General features: G+C 37.8%; 1 long non-coding RNA gene across 1 annotated transcript in view; it reads left to right on the top strand.

Annotated features, from left to right (window-relative positions):
* LOC309890353 overlaps window positions 1-13,287 on the top strand; it is a 48,127-nt gene extending 34,840 nt beyond the window's left edge. Inside the window, exons 3-5 of the long non-coding RNA XR_014319409.1 lie at window positions 5,994-6,040; window positions 7,248-7,384; window positions 12,274-13,287. This is a non-coding gene — a long non-coding RNA (uncharacterized lncRNA). The remainder of the gene's footprint in view (window positions 1-5,993; window positions 6,041-7,247; window positions 7,385-12,273) is intronic.
* Window positions 13,288-14,315: the final 1,028 nt, after the last annotated feature.

The following is a 14,315-nucleotide window of genomic DNA, read 5'->3' as shown; positions in this document are numbered from 1 at the left end:
TGTGCTGTAGGCATATGGCATGAATTCTGGGGAGAAAGCCTGACTATATACACATCTATGCTTATGCTGCACAAAAGGGTCAAAGATGACAAATTGAGGCAAAATTCTGGCCCTGTTGATGCCAAATGCACACTTTGCTTTAACAAGGAGGGAGATACTTCCCAAGTAAAATTTACAAATTTCTTCATTTGGATATGAAGTTCTTTGTCTCAGGCAGCAAAGGTCACATATGCCTCAAATCAATATGTCCACAAAAAGCATATAAAGAGGTAAGCGCTCAACCATTATTGCTAAAGCTGTGGTTTCCTTATAAGAAAGGTTAGCCCTGACCAGAAAGCCTACTGTGCGATGGGATCACAAAGGCTAATCAATCACTCCAGCAGCCAGCACCATATAGGGAATTTGGAGTAAAATGCTCATCTCTGACCTGCACCGTGGATCACCCGGTGTTCTGCAGTCACTCTATATACAGCATCTCTTGACATCAACAGGGCTGACAGAAAACTATGTGTCAAGGTGACCCTAACTTCTGCTTTGATTAAATGAGTTTATAATTTGTCACTTTAGGGGGGAAAAAACAAATATATCATTAACCTCTTTTGAAAGAACTGTGCCTCAATCAAGTACAGTTATTTTTCTAGATTAAACCATCATGACCTCTTCCTATACTAACAAATATTATCTTAGCTCAAATCTGGTATCAGTAAAAAGATGTTTAATGTATTGACCTGAAATAAATTATGCCAGGGCTTGTTTGTGTGGTGCATTCTAGAAAGGGCTGTGTGTCCTCCATTGGAATTACTTGCAAGCAAAGGCCATGCCTTTACAAAAGACTGAGCTCCTAAGGACCTTGTCTTTATAAGATGGGATTTACTGTAAATTACCACCAATAATCACTGAATATATAGGAGGAGTCCCAAGCAATTCACAAATATATATATATTTTTAATTACCTTAAAAAAATAATGAAAAAGACAACAGCATTTTTTTAAGATTTATAACCTTAAGCTAAGTGAAGTGTCAAAATGGATTTGAAATACATGCTAAGAACGGAGTGATTTTTCTTTATTCATATCTGGGCATCATTTTGCTCAATCAGAACTTTAATGTTCCTTTCTTATCCTGGGTGTAAGACCACGTTATTCACACTGGTTTCCAAGTATGACAGATTCCAGCCCAATCTGATACTGCAGTGACTGTTCATTTCCCACTGGTGATCACCCCCTCATCTTATGGTTTGCAAAGAGAAACACAGAGAAGCATCAGAAGACTCTCCGCAATAACAATGTACACTTTACATGCAGCCATATTCTAGCACTGAAGCTAAAACATTGTGGTCTGCTTCCTTACTTTGCCATTTTGTTTGGTATGAATCTTAAAAATGAACTGGAGATCAGTATTATTTCTTGGGCTTCTTTTCTTTTTCTCATTTATTTTTTATTCCATTATCCCTCTTTCCAAGATAATTTGTGTGGAACATCCTGTGAAAATTTGCAGGTACACAAAACAACAATAATAAAAAAGGTAATTTCTAGACAACACATTGGCAAAAAAAAAATATAAAAAATTGTTCTTCAAAAACCGTGCATATTTTCTTCATCATGTTTAATTTGGATTGTACTAATGCAATTGCTTGTGCATGTACTTTGTATATAGGCTCTCAAGACATTTCCATTTTATTTATTTATTTATTTTTCTGACTATATCTCTGCTATACACCTCTGTCTGCTGCTTTTTTACTATTTAAAAGATTTTGGCTCTAGACCTCATTGAAATGCATGAGTTTAATTAAAATCTGCAGATGTTTTCCATTGACTACGTAGAATGGGATTTATGTTTCATCAATGAATGTACACTGGCTCTTGTTTGATTATGTGCATGTACAATTCACATACACAGGCAGCAAAAGGATCTTTTCTCGGGAAACAAGCACAAAACATGCAGATGTATGAGTGCGTGCTCTCTACATCAGTGAAAAAGACAACTTCGACCCAGGGGCGATCCCAGATCTTGTAGCTGTCACTTGCATGGCGCAAGCAGAGATAAGGAGGAAGCTATAATATAAACAGAGAAAAAGCTGTTTTCACTCCAGTTTAATTTGCCAGAGCACAATCCCTCAACCAGATGCTGAAAGCAGGGGTGTTTTCTCCCCAGCTCTCACAGTGGCAGCTGCCTGAGGAGCGCACACCTGGTGCACCCCAGACAATGATGCTTTTATGAGTCCATGGTGATGGACGGGCAGGGAGGGCTGGCCTCCCATGCACCCACCCTACGTCCCATGCTATGCCCCACATGCCTCTCTACAGGTCTCAAAGCATCTCTTGTCCATGTACCCTTTTGTTGCTTCCCATCTCTGAGCTCAGACTCTTGGATGCGATGCTTCACCATCATCCCAGGAAACTGCAATTGTGTTCACAGAAAGAAAAACAAAAAGCAAAAACAGGAAAAAAAATGAATTAAAAAAAACCTGTTAATTATGATAAATATCAAAATTGTCCTCTTGTATTCTGGAAACTGGTTTAAAAAGTCTCAGCTAGAGAGTTACTTCCCAGTAAGTTATTCTCAGTTATTTCGGCCTGCTGGTTGCACGCATACACATATAGATATCTCAGATCTGTCTTTATATACATTTTCTTCTCATGAAAAGCATTCCTACTGCTTAACAGGCGTGTGGGATCCTGCATAAATTATGCTGATTCTATATGATTCAAACTATAAAATATAAAATTACATTGCATGTTCAATAAGCGTATACACAAACTATGAGGAACGTGAAAGGTCAGACTGGAAATTCCTCCTTCTCATATGTGAATATATGGATATTTTTTCATCCAACAGCCCCATTGATTTCACTTGGGCAGAATAAGAGGTCTTACACAAGACAATTTCCTGGTCTTGCATTAAGACCACTGCAGGACTCCAGCCTTGCAGCCTGACCTGTGCACAGGCAGATGCACCGTTAACTGATGTTAGCAGGCTGTTTTTTTGGCACTGGAGCATGTTTCGTGGATCAAGGCCATAATGGTTAAGTTAGCTACCCAAACAAGAATATGATGAAGATCCTCTGCAACTTTTAATCTGATATCTCTGAGTTTATATTAACTTTAAGCTTCATAGATGTGTGCTGAATCTCCCCAAGTAAAATATTATATTCTAACAATATTCCCACAGCACGAAGAAGACAGATGAGATTCATACAAAGGTTAGAATACCAGCAGTTTTTGGTAAACCTGAGGTAGACCACACTAGCAGAATGACAATAGCTTTGGAAAAGTCAATCCTTTCAGGGTACTCATTCATCCCTTCAAGTTCTTGTATGCTTGTTTTATTTTCTCTTTGCTGACCTACACTGAAGTTTCCTAAATTTACTTCTGCATGTATTTTCATCTAAATTGTGATTTAAGTAGTTGTTTTCAGAAATAATGTGCTTCTATGAATGCTATTTAGTTCACACAAAAACAGACGTGACCTCAAAGAACATCTATACTTTGGTGCGGAGCTGAGATATCTAGCTGTAGATACCAGGATTCAGAAGTACTGCTACTTGGAGGCTGGATCTGATTGCTCTTTGTACATCCCTATTGTACAAGGATCTGTTCTCACAGCAGGGTATGCACTGAACCAACACCCTTTGAAGTCCTTGGGAAGTCTCCCACAGACTTCCAAAGCAGAACGAGATCTGCCTGAAATGTACAGCCTGTATTTTTCTTCTGAGACACCAGAAACAGCCTCTCTTGTGGGTATCATAGGTGTGGAAGGTATATTAGCCACCCAAAATGCCTAACAGACCCTTTCAGGTGCAATTTCTTTGGCAGTGAAACCAAGGTACTTACGCATTTTAGAGAGCTGTATAGTGCCAGTCTGTTTTCACTGCTATCCATTTCAATATTACTTATGATCTGAACTACTACTACTCTTTACAGAGTGCTTTTCATATGCATTTCATACACTTTTTCACTCACTGGACTGTGCCTGGCACATTCACTGATCTCTGCAGCACTTCAGCATGCTCTCTTTGCATAGATATATCAGAGATTCTCACTCCTTCATGCATGACATGCAGGGAGACAGACAGACCAACATGGCCAGTGTTGTTTCAAGCAGGACTCCCATGTGGGTATGGTGGCCACTATGGTGTTACACATGGAAAGACTGGGGCTTGACATGAGTAAACGTATCCTTTCGTATTGTTCATGAGATGATTTTCAGTAATGTTATCTGACAATTATTTTCTAGAGCATGAGTAATGGCACAAACTTTCCCTGTGTGTAAAAAAAAAAAAAAGGCAGAGGAGGCAGAGGAAGTAGAATAAAAACTTGGGTGCTTCAGTCTCTTGGCTCATAAAGTAGTGCTGACAAACTACCTGTATAGGACTAGTTGTTTGGGTCAGAGCAGAACTGGCTGGTCCTGAAATGAATCCACTCAGAACTGAGTGCCGCTCCTTGGCTCAAGGAAAGTCACTATTCTGCCCATAAAAGTCCAAAGGTTGAATAATCACTTTTTCAAGTAACATGAATCCAATCCAATGCCTAAATTTTAAGACTTCTGGATACCTATCAGGAGCTGCAGAATGTTTTGAAGGGCATCCCAGTGGGATTTCTTCCTGCTGGATTTACGAGGAGCTCCTCTGATCCTTCAAGTGATAAAAAGTGTGCAAGGATAATTGATACAGTGACGGGACTCCTTACCCATTCACCACTTCTGCCCATTTTCCTTTCAGCAACAGTGCTACCCATGCATGTGTTCAGAAATCTTCCCTGGCTGTGCACTTGAAGCGATCTGAATACAGCTGTCAAAAATCTGGATTAAGACAGAGTCCAAATCAGATTTCTATGTTGTAGTGCAAGGAAAGCTTCTTGGAAGGTTGCTCCAAGCCATATTCCAGTGATCTACAGCTAGTTGTTTTGGATTATTATTTTTTTTTTTTTTTATGTTTAAAAAAGAAAATCTTTCCAGTTAAGCTTCTTGTGTTCACTTAACAAAGAAATCATCGAGCAAAGGTGAAGACCACAAAGTATAGTTCTGAATTTTAAAATTTGAATGTAAAGGTCAGAAAAATTTGAATACTTAAAAGTACGAGGTTAAAACAGAAATTGTTTTACCTTTGTAGCCATGTTTACTCTCTTTACCGATCTCCTTATCTATATGTAATAAGGAAAAGCAGACACATTATTGATTTTAAGTCCTTTTCTCTGGCAATAAAAGGTATGATTTTAATGATATAATTATTTGCATGATGATATTAAAAATAATGCCAGCTAAAATAATGGCACCGAGTACAAAAGTATGTGCAGAACAAATAGGGGGTCAAGCTCAGGAACACTTAAATGTGAATATTCAATTAACGATAATAGAAACGATGTGGGGCATGGTATGTAAATGAAAGCTGCCTGGGGCCAAATGTTCTCAATAGAGAAGCCAACAAGATATTAAAAACACCCCACATGACTTTGTTTTTCAGCTCATGAACAAATACATGTTGAAAATATGTTTATCTGTTCTAACAGCAAAAACAAACACATTCCATAATGTATGTATTAAGAGGATGTATAACTAACACAGTGTTCATGGCTAGGAAAATGTGACTACGTACAGCAAGTGCTGTTTGAAGGGAGGGGGAAGAAGGGAGAGTGGTAAGATGGACAGATGCTTCAGGAAAAGACTTGCTAACCAGAGGATTTTACATGGACCACAGCATCCCATGTCCCACATGCTGATTTCTTGAGCAGACCTGTTGCCAAGATAAATTTTTTCTTGGACTCTAGAATTTATATGATGTGCTTGGCTTGCATTGGGAACACAGCAGTTTCTTCCCCACACAAACAGCTCTATCTAGCTAGGCTAGATATAAACAGAAAGACTGCTTCACTAATTATTTATACAAAGACAAAGATAGCTGCATTCTGGAAGGTTCATAATAGGAACTGGATTCCTTTTTTTTTTTTTTTTTTTTTTTTTTCCTTCTTGGGTCTTATTGTGTTTTTGACTTACAGGGCTGTGAGACTCGCTGAAAAGCATCTAGACCTTCATTCACAGGAAGGTAATTTACAAGTTTACTACTATGGTTCATGCAGTGATATGTACATATTTTGTCTTGAGAGTACTGGTACTGATTATTTTGTAGCAAGGTATTTACATAAAACAGGATCCTTATGTGGATGAATTTTTCTTCTTACCTGACCCCTTGGCTTTTAAGACTAGTTGTGTGTGCAAGGAGTGCTCCCAAGCTACCAGGACTATCCTCACTTTAAATATTTACACTGTGAGAAGAATATTCCTACATATCTTGGAAATGCACTGTGATCACATGCTCCAGCAAACATGGTTTTCTTGAAATTAATATGACTACTTTTATGAGTCAAGTGAAACTCATTCATAAGTGTTTTCAGAATCAAGGCAACTGCTTTATTAATTATGCCCCACTCTCTTACCAATTCTTACCCATTCTCTTGCGTACTTTTGTTCCAAGGATCTGAAGTACTGAAACAGGCTTAGAAAGGGGAGTAGGAGGAAAATAATTTTCTGAATGTTTCATATACCATTATCTTCATCTTCTCACTTGTGCATATGATACAGCTGAAACATGGCAAGCTCTTAGCAGATTACAGGAAAGCAACAGTAAAAGGAGAGAAGAGAAAACAGAATAATGCAGTCAGTGGAAAAAAAACCTGCATTTTGGACAGGCAGAATACTGGTGAACTGCAGTCACCTCAGTCCTTAAACTGAACCTTGCAAGTAGTCTTACTCTATTTTGAGCATGTCTTAAGGGACTGCAGGATTGGGCCTCAGTTTAGGCTCCAGGATTAGCATTCCTCTTGTGCAAAGAACCATGGAATTTTAATGAATACAAGTAGTCAGAATTTCTGCAGTCTCCCAGAGATTTGTTTATTTACTAATTTAGAGACATGTTTAACATCTTACTTCAGTGGTGCATCTGTACTAACACCATACTGAGGCAATGGTTAAAAATCCAATGCTGAGAAAAGAGTGGCATCTGTGAGTCATATATGCTCCTAGACACACACATAAATGCTCTTTGAAAATACCGTCCCTGGCATAGATTATGATATATTAAAAGATTACAACAGACACAAAAATATGGCATCAAGAAGTTCAGTCCAGTTTCTTTTGGGAGCATTTTGCATTTAAAATAAAAAATATATATTTATGGTAAAATTTGAGTCTGTGCTGTAAATGTATATATATATTTTTTTCAATTATTAATTAATTATTATATTTTTTTTTAGGACTTGATTATCTTAGCACCTGGTTTCATGAAATAACGAGATCATATTGAAACGATGCATCATACCCTTTACCCTATGTCCTCAAAAGGAGATGGGTATTTATCTCCACCTGGTAGAAGCTAGCAGCCATTTCCCAGGTCTGTATCTCAGCTGCTGCTTTTCTTCAGGTTATCTGAATACTTTTCCCCTGCTCTGAAGACCTTCCTTTGGAATCATAGGGACCCATTGCACAACAAGTCAGGGGAGCTGGCCAAGGAATTTTCTGAAGTCCTTTAATTTGTGTCATGACAATCGGCCAAAAAGTTTCAACCAGCCTGTAAATCAAGATGCTTGAACCAAGCATCTTGCTGGGTCCAATACTTTGTGTCAATGGTATTGAGAGAGCTGACCAAGCACAATGTTTTTAGCTTTAGGATGGGCCATTTTAAACTGAATCAAAAATGTTTTGGGACAAGGTTTTAAAGCTTTCATTGACACTTGCTTTTGCAAAACAAAAGTAACTGCCTATGTGAAATCCAGCCATACAGTCCTGAAAATCTGGCTGAATTTCTTCTGTAAGCAGAACCAGACAATAATATTCAACATAGTCGTTTTATTCCAATAGTATGAAAAGTTTTGAATATTAGTTGCTTCTTAAAATGAATGTAAATTTCAGCAAATAGAAGGAAAGCCCACAAAAAAAATAAAAAATATTACCCAACTCTCAAATTATCCCAAAATATTTTATACAGTTTCTGAAGCTAAGCCACACTATCAGCTTATTCATTTTTTTTGCACTACCAAAACATATTCTCTGTTACTTAATTTGCTTCCTAATGTCACACATAAATGACTATTTACCAATTTTTCATCTTAAAAATATACATCTTAAAAATATACTTTTTTTTTTTTTTTAATGATTTAAAAGAAAAAAAATGATGATTTTAGGCCACTGGAGGCAAATATAACTTTGGCAAAATCTGGCTACATATTATATTATCTATGACAAATTTAGCAGGCTCAACATTGATAGCTGAGGTAGTGTTCCATTACAAAATTTATTGCAGTTGTGTTCTTAACAGCCTATTTGAGGAGGGTTTTTTAAAGCAGCTAATTACCTCTTAAGTCAATTACTTCACTTGTTCCCCCAGTGACTCTACTCTCTCCAAAATGTATTGACTGAGTTTTTCATTATTATTTCCCAAACAAGAAAATAAAATCTATGAAAAATCAATAGCAAAGTCCACATGAACAGATGTTAATCTTCTGCACAGTTCCCTACATGTTCAAGATAGGAAGCTTATCAGCATGGGGCATGATATTTTTCATGGATCTTTTTTAGTTAGTAAAGTCAGTAGCAGTAAAGCCATGAAATTGGTAGCAAAAAGTCAACTGCACATTTGAATACTTAATTTTGTGGCTATAAACAGCTACGTCACATTTCCAGCAATAACAATGGGATGGTTTTCAGCACTGCTCCACCAGCAGGCATGTTTTCTATTTTCTTCTTGTATATACAATTAAAAGCATTCCCACCAGAGAACTCTGCCCTGCATTCATTCTGGAAAAAGAGCATGGGGAGAGATGGCTTTCTAAAGTCAAAATCCTGCCTTTCCTTGGGCCACATCATGAAAGAACAGCTCAGCAGTACAGTTACTTCTACAGCTTTTATCGAAAGTTTGAATTCACTGACTAATTGTCAATACTTGCAACGGTGTGCAATTCATAAGGACATCTCCATTCAAGAGAAAAGTCTTTTTTCTTCTGTGTGGAAAGGTGGATTTACCTTTTATCAGACAAGAGAGGAGAAGAGATGAGGAATTGAGTGCATTAGGTACAGGCAGGTTATCGTCTTGCTCTAGGGGATATCCACCACAGCTTGCATTCTTGTTGAGTAATAATGAGATACCATAACCAAACAGTAGAAGATGCATGTCAGATGGTTCTCCAATAACATTAGAAAAAAAGCAGCTGATGTATGGGATATTGAAGGCAGATTAAGTTGTTAATGTATATTAGTATATTCTTAATTTCCTTTTAATTGAAAAAGACATATTGACTTTAATTAGAACCATTTCACAGGAACTGTCAATTAGCACATGTCAAACTAGTTAATTCAGAACAGAATTCTTTTAATTAGGGTCTGCTTTCCTTTAACTGTGGGGCCAATGAAATCAGCCTTTCCTTATCAAGATTTTAAATGTCTCTAAGACATACAATACAAATGTAGTCTCTTATCTATTATTAGAAGCCCATATGGATAACATTAAAATGATGATGCTGGCATTGTTCATGCAGCACAAATCAGAGTTTCCTTTATAACTGAAAAAAAAAAGATGGCTTTGAAGAAAGACTATTTTAAATACACAGATTTATCCTACTTTAAAGAGACTACAAAATTTATGACACGCATGTTCACATTTAAAGTATTATTTAATACGTCTGCTCAAATAAATGGGCCTATTCAAACGTTTTGTGTGTTCTATCAGCCAAAGACACATAAAACATTTTCAAAGCATGCAGTAACGTTCTTCCCTTAAATGAACTGTAATCAAAAGGGGAAAACAGACTCAATGGTTTTTTTGGGATGATATAAAACCAGCATTGTTAACTTTCATTGCATCTGAAGATTTAACACTGATTACTAATCCAGTGGCTGCAAACACTGGTGAGCTGGTGTCATCCCAGTTACCAAACAGCATGTAATCCTGGTCTTGACTTCCACACACATTTTGTGAATATCCTGGAGTTCACTGATGAATCTCAATTCATGGCTGACATACCTGCACAAAACCTTTTTCTGTGGCTTCTGGGAAGTGCCAAGTGTGACCCCTGTAGCTTTGGTAAAGTCCCTTAAGGAATAAGAACAGCTGGGGAAAATATAGACAAAATATAAAGGGAATGATGTCAAAACCTAGACTTAGTTTTATCGTACAGGGTTTAGCCACTGTTTTACTGACCTATATCAACAGAGGATTACAGAGATTAGTGAAAGGAATACTTAATAACTGAACTGTGGATTCCAAAGAGGATTATCCAGTAAGATATTTTATGTATCCTGATGCTTTGTTGAACATATTAGGGACCTGATTATGGGTCCAAGTAACTCAAAACAATAAAAGAAGCATCATTTCCCAACATGCAGTACAACTGAGATGCATTAACATTTAAAGTGTCCTAGAATTGTACTTCATCTAGGATCCTAACCACAACATTTTTATCTTTCTTTTCCCCAGGGTAGCTCTTTGGTATGTGGTTTTCAGCACAGTTGTAAGACTGCTGTGTACTAGAATGTGTGTTAAGGTTTCCACAAACCCATAAAACTAGGTAAACTTTAGCTTGATGAATGACTAAACTGAGAAAAATTATGTCCTGAGAGTTCTTCAGATCAAGCAAGAGGCTCTGTAGATATGTCACTTTGCTGTCTACCATCCAAGGTACGAAGCGTACCTTGAGTATAAACTAGCAGCTGTAGTGCTACTTTTAAATGTGATTGTAAATAGGTAATATAAACCCCTCATATTTATTCATTAATCCTATTGTGGCCCATATTAAATCTCTGCTTATCAGTTTAAATACTTACCATAATTTAGAGTTCTTTAAGCAGATCTAAGTCACTTTGGCACTGAATTGCATAATCCAACTTCTTTTATAACACAGCTGAAACAATGCTTTGGATTTTGATCTTATTGCTCAACCAACAATGTATTGTTTGTTTCAAAATGACAATTAGCAATAACCCTTCTTTTAACATCATCCCAAACATTGGCTGTGCATAGAAAATATGGGTACATTTACCACATGGGTTAGACAACATGAGGTGACTGCCTTTATGCTCATGTTTTATACATTACGCTGAAATATTTTAACTATGGGGAATTCTGTTACATTACAGGGAATGTTTTAGTTCTTGCAGTATCCCAGTCAGGTGGGTAATAATTTATCTTGTCTATATCTTAGAGCTGGGACAGCTGAGGAAGAGCTGTATGGAAGGACTCTAGCCCCAGACCCATACTGTTGGTAGTGTCATTGAACGCAGAAGCTCCCAAATCCCTGGAGCTGCTCTCTGCAGACACATGAACAGCCTCTAGGTGCCCACTGCAGGTCCTCAAAGCAGTGCAAGGCATATTTTTCCTAATTAATACTAAGGCAACTCATTGCATGGCAGCAGCAGTAATATTTATGTGCTCATGGATCTCATGATTAAATAGCAAGCTTTGACTTCAATTAAACCTGATGGCTTCTGATAGCAAAAAGTCATTTCAGAACTTCAAAAGCACTTGAGCAGCAGCAAGATCTTTACAATTATCTGTACGACATCTTGCAGCCTCTGTTGGCTCTTTTCTGTTGGATCTTCTGCAGCAGGCCCAACTTCTGTGTCAACTTTGGTCTATGAGAAGTTGAACCTAACACATGTTATTTTAAAAAAAATATGAAAATACTGCAATCTACAATGGATTTCATCCAGTCTGACATTCCTTTTGGGATAAGTACTTCATAAAAATTGCCCGTGTGATTCATGTACTGTTCATGTATTGTTCGTGAATTAAACCAAGAGCCATTTAAAAATGACTAGCATTAGGGAAACATAATAGCTTTTTAACAGATTATTTAAACGTCTCTAGCTCTGATTTCCAGCCATTTTATCCAAACAGCTACAGCAGAACTATCCCTGAAAAGGGAATAACTTTCTGATTAAACTCTTTTGTCATTGGATTTAAGAAATATTTTAGAAGAGAGAATTTCTCAATTATGTATTCATCCTTCAGAGCCTGGGCACAGAGGGCGCAGCAATTTGATCAAACCCAGCTGAAAGCACTAACGGATCGTAGGATTCATTCTGTTTTCACAATCACAGCTCAGAAAGAACTGGGAGCCAAGCAGCCTCTTCTGCAGGATGACTGTTGTACAAGACACATCCTTGGTAGTTTCTGGTCCCAGCAGCTGGATGCGCCTGATACTTGGGTACCCTGATGCACCAGGAGGTATATGGTGCACCCCCAAGGCTGGATTATGGTCCCGGCTATCCCCATTTTCTGTTTTGCAGGTTGTATGTGTCCTGACATAATTGAAAACAGAAGATAGGCTCATCCGTTCACATATTGGTAGCCCCTTGACCTGCTCTGCAAGTGGCAAAGCCCTTGGTCCCTCGCCTGTCGAACAGAGGCCAGCCGCAGACCGGGTGCCTTGCACCGCCGCAGCATCAGCTGCTACTCTATTAAAAAATTCTCCCAGCCTAACTAAGGCATTTGGGTTGTTAGCATGCATAATAAGTTATATTTAAGAAGGTTTCAAACCAGCACATTGTATTTTGCGGCAAAGTCATAAAAATATGCTAACATGATAACATCTAATGAGGGAAATGTTGCATGCAGATGTCTGTTTGCCTATTATCCTGTAAAATGACTGTATATTTTTATTTATATGAGTAACGTTAGACACAAACATGTTACCAAAAAAGCATGCATTTAAGAAACATATAAACACAGTATGAGTCTAATATAAGAAACTGTTTTAAAACACATTTTTTAGTGTTTATAAAATGAAGAGAAATTTAAAAAAAATGTTCCAAAGTACATTTTTTTTTCTCCCTCATGATGAGAAAGAAATATAGGTTCTCAGCTGGCATATTATTTCTGATGTGGCAGCGAAGTCAAATTTGTGCCTCGCGTCATGTATCCTTTACATGATGCAAAGGAATATAATTTTATTTTTGTTTTATTTGAAGGCTCTGTCTGGACACATTGGCCACCAATTTCATTTTTATTGTAGTGCATGGATAGCAAAGTCACATATCCTTACGTTAATGCAAAGGGCATGGAAAAGGAAAGGGAAAGTATAATTTTTGTTGTTGCTGTTGTCATTTGAAATTTCCATAGTGTCTGTGCACATTGGGTACCATTTCATTTTTATTGCACTGCACTGATAGCAATGTCACATATCATTAAGTTAACACCAAGTTAGAAAAAAAAGAACACTTTTTTTTTTCCTGCTCTTACCATTGTTTGAAGTTTTTTGTACCGAGCAAATATAATTTCTGTGGGGTGGTGGAAAAGTCTAATATATACTGTAAAAAAAGGCATGTACATTTATGTTTTTGTATTGTTCCATGTGACAGTGAATAGAAAATGCAATGCTATTGACATTTCTTATTGGTGGGATAAAGGTTTGTTCAATGTCTAGAAGTGGCTAATATGGAAACAGGCATCTTTCAGGAGAACTGGAATAACCCCACAGTCTAATTTCCCCAAATCGGTGTATTTTACTGAAGAGCTTGTCTCATATATCCTAAAATATCCCCCCTGTCCACCTCACTGTCTTTTAACCCTTGTGCAGAGACCATGACCCTCACTTTGGGATGGGGAGGGTTAATCTGTTAATAAGTTGTGATGGATCCACTCCTCATCGCTGACATGTATAAATAATGGCCATCAGGATGGACACAGTGCTTATCTAAATGGGGAGCACCAGGCAGCTGCGTGGCTGCTGTTTTACGTGACAGGTCATTGTACAGGTCAGCGCTAATAGCATGCAGTCTTACAGCCCTTGGGCTCCTCTGGGAAATTTGTGCCTCAGTATGGTGAATCTACTGCCAACAGTTGTCTCAGTTTTGGAGGGCAAAAGAGGCCAACTTGTTTTGTTTTATTTAGCCTATTATTAACCATTCCCATATCATGCCCAACACTGTTTCTTTATCCTCAACCTTTGGAGCAACTCTGTTGTGGTACTGTAATTCAATGTCTATTTTTAAGCATCCACTCTTGGAAAGAAAGATACTGGTCTTCTAAAAGAAGATAGCAAGAAGGGCCAGTATGGTCTGCAGTTGTGATAGGCCTATTAGTTTCAGGTAGACACCATGAGTTGCAGCTGGGACTCTCCTCTCCTGGCAGAATACTGGAAGCAACCTTCTGTGATTCACACTCGAATTAATGGCTCAAGATGAGGAGGCTGCTCCTAAAGGGCACCTAACACCCTGTGCTCACACCTCTTATTATTTCCACCTGGTACTCATGGCTGAGATTGCTCCATGGAGGACTGTTTCAGCCAGCTTATTCAGCGTTTGTAACATTCTGTTCTTTTCTGTCATGG

Source organism: Aythya marila (assembly GCF_965140915.1).
Source record: "Aythya marila genome assembly, chromosome: Z".
Classification (NCBI taxonomy): domain Eukaryota; kingdom Metazoa; phylum Chordata; class Aves; order Anseriformes; family Anatidae; genus Aythya; species Aythya marila.
Note: the sequence above shows the minus strand (reverse complement) of the source record. Positions and strands in the feature narration are given on the sequence as shown.